Source organism: Taudactylus pleione, unplaced genomic scaffold, assembly GCF_031769625.1.
Source record: "Taudactylus pleione unplaced genomic scaffold, aTauple2 ptg000311l, whole genome shotgun sequence".
NCBI classification, from domain to species: Eukaryota; Metazoa; Chordata; class Amphibia; order Anura; family Myobatrachidae; genus Taudactylus; species Taudactylus pleione.
This window is the reverse complement of record NW_028284712.1, coordinates 625,934-631,933: the sequence shown is the minus strand read 5'-3', so window position 1 is coordinate 631,933 and position 6,000 is coordinate 625,934. Positions and strand designations below refer to the sequence as shown.

At 35.8% G+C, this 6,000-nt stretch overlaps 7 non-coding genes across 7 annotated transcripts; all 7 read left to right on the top strand.

Moving 5' to 3' along the window:
- Positions 1–1,840: 1,840 nt before the first annotated feature.
- LOC148511333 (Nuclear RNase P) lies at positions 1,841–2,159 on the top strand. Its single transcript, XR_015869274.1, has one exon.
- Positions 2,160–2,459: 300 nt separating this feature from the next.
- LOC148511332 (Nuclear RNase P) lies at positions 2,460–2,778 on the top strand. Its single transcript, XR_015869356.1, has one exon.
- A 301-nt stretch (positions 2,779–3,079) lies between these two features.
- Positions 3,080–3,398, top strand: LOC148511331 (Nuclear RNase P). Its single transcript, XR_015868819.1, has one exon.
- Positions 3,399–3,699: 301 nt separating this feature from the next.
- On the top strand, positions 3,700–4,018 carry LOC148511330 (Nuclear RNase P). The gene has a single exon (XR_015868799.1).
- A 300-nt stretch (positions 4,019–4,318) lies between these two features.
- LOC148511329 (Nuclear RNase P) lies at positions 4,319–4,637 on the top strand. The gene has a single exon (XR_015869067.1).
- Positions 4,638–4,938: 301 nt separating this feature from the next.
- Positions 4,939–5,257, top strand: LOC148511328 (Nuclear RNase P). The gene has a single exon (XR_015869158.1).
- A 301-nt stretch (positions 5,258–5,558) lies between these two features.
- On the top strand, positions 5,559–5,877 carry LOC148511327 (Nuclear RNase P). Its single transcript, XR_015868818.1, has one exon.
- Positions 5,878–6,000: the final 123 nt, after the last annotated feature.

Genomic DNA, 6,000 nt, shown 5'->3' with positions numbered 1-6,000 from the left:
GGTTGCAATGAAATTTGATGAACATAGGACTATTGTCTGAATTTCTTTTTTTTTAAATTCATTATTTGGATTTAGACTATATTATAAGTATATTTATCCTAATTATTTTGCCGTATTTTGTGCAATGAATTAAAGATATGTGTTAATTTCAATCTCTCATGACATATTCCTTAGGTATTATGCACCCTAATATTGCACTTCTCATATTTTCTTTGTGATATTGTAAATTGTTATTTTTTTATATTTATTTTAATGTAACAAACTGAATGAAAGTTATGTTTTATAATCTACAGTGGAGATTCCTATAAGAGTACTCACACAATAGAGTTATTTTTTATTCCTAGTCTTGACAAGCATTCTGCTCTATTGAGCACTGCCACAATATTTATAGGACAGGCAGTGACTGCCCATACATTTGGTGATTGTGATAAAAAAACTACCTGTGCAACATTATCCTCCTTTCCCTATCCCTGGTTATCTAACTGTTTTAAATAAACTTTCACCATTGTGCAGGTCTTGTGTCACTAATATGTGTGTGTATATATATATATATATATATATATATATATAAAGCAATAATCCATGGCACTCACCATTCCTAGTTTTGGGGTGCAACATGGTATGTGACCACATTGTTTAAATAGAAATCACAGGGGCTCTGCACTCACCATAATAACTAATAATAATAATAATAATAATAATAATAAACATAATAAACAGTGGGGTTTTGGTTCATGAATTGATCAATGCATTTAAGCTTGCAGCCCATCGTCACGGGACCCCACTTTACTGCAAGTCCCTACTCTATTGCTCAGAATTATAACATGGACATAGCCATCACATTAGTGTTAAACTCAGGGTATGCTATCAAGGTTTAAAGCTCACAGCAACTTTGCTGTTAAATGTGAGACAGTCACCAAGCACACCTGTTGCAAAGCACCTAGGAAAACAGCTGACACAAGTTAGATAACTAGTTAATAGAGGTGCATGAGAAAATGTGATCACAAAAATTATTAATTATAAAAATTAATCATAATAAACAAAAAGCAATAATCCACGGCACTCACCATTCCTAGTTTTGGGGTGCAACATGGATTATTGCTTTTTGTAAAACAGCCTCGCGGCTGCCACTTTAGGCGGATTTCTCTTCGCACCCTCAGGAAGGTGTGAGAAGAAATCCCTTAGACAGCTTAACATGGCGGTGAATTGAATAGCTCCAGGACCAACATCCTGGCGCTATTCACATCACAATGAATTGAATCATCCCAGAGTGAGCTGTGCTTGACTATTTGTTTTATATATTGCGTACCAGTGCATGGGCAGAATACATGCATTTGAGGAATTGACTAGAATAAAGTTGCCGTAACAAAGGAAGAAGCAGCTTCCCATTGGAAGTGCAATCTCTGCTAATGACAGCTCTCCTGCTAGGACTGCCTGTCTAATGTGTGATTAGCAGAAAGCAGGTTCCAATGGTAAGCTACTGCTACTTCACAAATGGTAGCTGCTTTCCAACTCAATTCAGACTACTCTCTCTCCACATTTTGCTAATGTATGCCTCATCTTAAGCTGCTGTAAATGTATCTATTTCCTTATCTATGAAAATTGAAAATTTGAATATTCAGTTAGAAACTCAACTGGATTTAATTCTTCAATTTAAACCCTATAGTTTATAAGGTCATCATTTTTTTACTCTAAAAGTTTGAAAGTTTTCAAATCCTTATTTTATAGTGATGTGGGCTGTTAATTTGATTCTTACATTTTTAATTTCCTGTGTCACCCTAAGTTTTCTGACATCTTCGAAGTTGAGCTTTAAAACAGTCTTGAAACTAAATGCTCAATATGTGGAGAGAAGCTCAGTGGTGAGACTACATGCAGAGTACTGTAGTTGCTCCTAAAACTAACCTTGGGGAAGGTCTGAGATTAGAGCCACATGCTGCTCTCACAGGGCATTTCTTGACTGAAGCAAGTGAGCTCCCATCAATATTGGTCAGCTTGTAACTTCAAAGCAGAAGACACTATATGCATTAAAACTCATGTGCTGCTATTGATGCAAAGTTCTCAAGCTTGGAATTGGCTCATGGCTGGCAAATTTAAGTTCAATGGCTGAGAGGAAGTACATAGCTGCTTTCCAACTCTATTCAGACTACTCTCTCTCCACATTTTGCTAATGTATGCTTCATCTTAGGCTGCTCTAAATGTATCTATTTCCTTATCTATGAAAAGTGAAAATTTGAATATTCAGGTAGAGACTCAACTGGATTTAATTCTTCAATTTAAAACCTATATTTTATAAGGTCATCATTTTTTTACTCTAAAAGTATCAAAGTTTTCAAATCGTTATTTTATAGAGATGTGGGCTGTTAATTTGATTTTTACATTTTTAATTTCCTGTGTCACCCTAAGTTTTCTGACATCTTCGAAGTTGAGCTTTAAACAGTCTTGAAACTAAATGCTCAATATGTGGAGAGTAGCTCAGTGGAGAGGCTACATGCAGAGTACTGTAGTTGCTTCTAAAACTAACCTTGGGGAAGGTCTGAGATTAGAGCCACATGCTGCACTCACAGAGCATTTCTTGAGTGAAGCAAGTGAGTTCCCATCAATATTGGTCAGCTTGTAACTTCAAAGCAGAAGACACTGTATGCACTAAAACTCATGTGCTGCTATTGATGCAAAGTTCTCAAGCTTGGAATTGGCTCATGGCTGGCAAATTTAAGTTCAATGGCTGAGAGGAAGTACATAGCTGCTTTCCAACTCAATTCAGACTACTCTCTCTCCACATTTTGCTAATGTATGCTTCATCTTAGGCTGCTCTAAATGTATCTATTTCCTTATCTATGAAAAGTGAAAATTTGAATATTCAGTTAGAGACTCAACTGGATTTAATTCTTCAATTTAAAACCTATATTTTATAAGGTCATCATTTTTTTACTCTAAAAGTTTGAAAGTTTTCAAATCCTTATTTTATAGTGATGTGGGCTGTTAATTTGATTTTTTCTTTTTTAATTTCCTGTGTCACCCTAAGTTTTCTGACATCTTCGAAGTTGAGCTTTAAAACAGTCTTGAAACTAAATGCTCAATATGTGGAGAGAAGCTCAGTGGTAAGGCTACATGCAGAATACTGTAGTTGCTCCTAAAACTAACCTTGGGGAAGGTCTGAGATTAGAGCCACATGCTGCTCTCACAGAGCATTTCTTGACTGAAGCAAGTGAGTTCCCATCAACATTGGTCAGCTTGTAACTTCAAAGCAGAAGACACTATATGCATTAAAACTCATGTGCTGCTATTGATGCAAAGTTCTCAAGCTTGGAATTGGCAAATGGCTGGCAAATTTAAGTTCAATGGCTGAGAGGAAGTACATAGCTGCTTTCCAACTCAATTCAGACTACTCTCTCTCCACATTTTGCTAATGTATGCCTCATCTTAGGCTGCTCTAAATGTATCTATTTCCTTATCTATGAAAATTGAAAATTTGAATATTCAGTTAGAAACTCAACTGGATTTAATTCTTCAATTTAAACCCTATAGTTTATAAGGTCATCATTTTTTTACTCTAAAAGTTTGAAAGTTTTCAAATCCTTATTTTATAGTGATGTGGGCTGTTAATTTGATTTTTACATTTTTAATTTCCTGTGTCACCCTAAGTTTTCTGACATCTTCGAAGTTGAGCTTTAAAACAGTCTTGAAACTAAATGCTCAATATGTGGAGAGAAGCTCAGTGGTGAGACTACATGCAGAGTACTGTAGTTGCTCCTAAAACTAACCTTGGGGAAGGTCTGAGATTAGAGCCACATGCTGCTCTCACAGAGCATTTCTTGACTGAAGCAAGTGAGTTCCCATCAATATTGGTCAGCTTGTAACTTCAAAGCAGAAGACACTATATGCATTAAAACTCATGTGCTGCTATTGATGCAAAGTTCTCAAGCTTGGAATTGGCAAATGGCTGGCAAATTTAAGTTCAATGGCTGAGAGGAAGTACATAGCTGCTTTCCAACTCAATTCAGACTACTCTCTCTCCACATTTTGCTAATGTATGCCTCATCTTAGGCTGCTCTAAATGTATCTATTTCCTTATCTATGAAAATTGAAAATTTGAATATTCAGTTAGAAAATCAACTGGATTTAATTCTTCAATTTAAAACCTATATTTTATAAGGTCATCATTTTTTTACTCTAAAGTATGAAAGTTTTCAAATCCTTATTTTATAGAGATGTGGGCTGTTAATTTGATTTTTTCATTTTTAATTTCCTGTGTCACCCTAAGTTTTCTGACATCTTTGAAGTTGAGCTTTAAAACAGTCTTGAAACTAAATGCTCAATATGTGGAGAGAAGCTCAGTGGTGAGGCTACATGCAGAGTACTGTAGTTGCTCCTAAAACTAACCTTGGGGGAGGTCTGAGATTAGAGCCACATGCTGCTCTCACAGAGCATTTCTTGACTGAAGCAAGTGAGTTCCCATCAATATTGGTCAGCTTGTAACTTCAAAGCAGAAGACACTGTATGCACTAAAACTCATGTGCTGCTATTGATGCAAAGTTCTCAAGCTTGGAATTGGCTCATGGCTGGCAAATTTAAGTTCAATGGCTGAGATGAAGCACATAGCTGCTTTCCAACTCAATTCAGACTACTCTCTCTCCACATTTTGCTAATGTATGCCTCATCTTAGGTTGCTCTAAATGTATCTATTTCCCTATCTATGAAAAGTGAAAATTTGAATATTCAGTTAGAAACTCAACTGGATTTAATTCTTCAATTTAAAACCTATATTTTATAAGGTCATCATTTTTTTACTCTAAAAGTTTGAAAGTTTTCAAATCCTTATTTTATAGTGATGTGGGCTGTTAATTTGATTTTTTCATTTTTAATTTCCTGTGTCACCCTAAGTTTTCTGACATCTTCGAAGTTGAGCTTTAAAACAGTCTTGAAACTAAATGCTCAATATGTGGAGAGAAGCTCAGTGGTGAGGCTACATGCAGAGTACTGTAGTTGTTCCTAAAACTAACCTTGGGGAAGGTCTGAGATTAGAGCCACATGCTGCACTCACAGAGCATTTCTTGAGTGAAGCAAGTGAGTTCCCATCAATATTGGTCAGCTTGTAACTTCAAAGCAGAAGACACTGTATGCACTAAAACTCATGTGCTGCTATTGATGCAAAGTTCTCAAGCTTGGAATTGGCTCATGGCTGGCAAATTTAAGTTCAATGGCTGAGAGGAAGTACATAGCTGCTTTCCAACTCAATTCAGACTACTCTCTCTCCACATTTTGCTAATGTATGCTTCATCTTAGGCTGCTCTAAATGTATCTATTTCCTTATCTATGAAAAGTGAAAATTTGAATATTCAGTTAGAGACTCAACTGGATTTAATTCTTCAATTTAAAACCTATATTTTATAAGGTCATCATTTTTTTACTCTAAAAGTTTGAAAGTTTTCAAATCCTTATTTTATAGTGATGTGGGCTGTTAATTTGATTTTTTCTTTTTTAATTTCCTGTGTCACCCTAAGTTTTCTGACATCTTCGAAGTTGAGCTTTAAAACAGTCTTGAAACTAAATGCTCAATATGTGGAGAGAAGCTCAGTGGTAAGGCTACATGCAGAATACTGTAGTTGCTCCTAAAACTAACCTTGGGGAAGGTCTGAGATTAGAGCCACATGCTGCTCTCACAGAGCATTTCTTGACTGAAGCAAGTGAGTTCCCATCAACATTGGTCAGCTTGTAACTTCAAAGCAGAAGACACTATATGCATTAAAACTCATGTGCTGCTATTGATGCAAAGTTCTCAAGCTTGGAATTGGCAAATGGCTGGCAAATTTAAGTTCAATGGCTGAGAGGAAGTACATAGCTGCTTTCCAACTCAATTCAGACTACTCTCTCTCCACATTTTGCTAATGTATGCCTCATCTTAGGCTGCTCTAAATGTATCTATTTCCTTATCTATGAAAATTGAAAATTTGAATATTCAGTTAGAAACTCAACTGGATTTAATTCTTCAATTTAAACCCT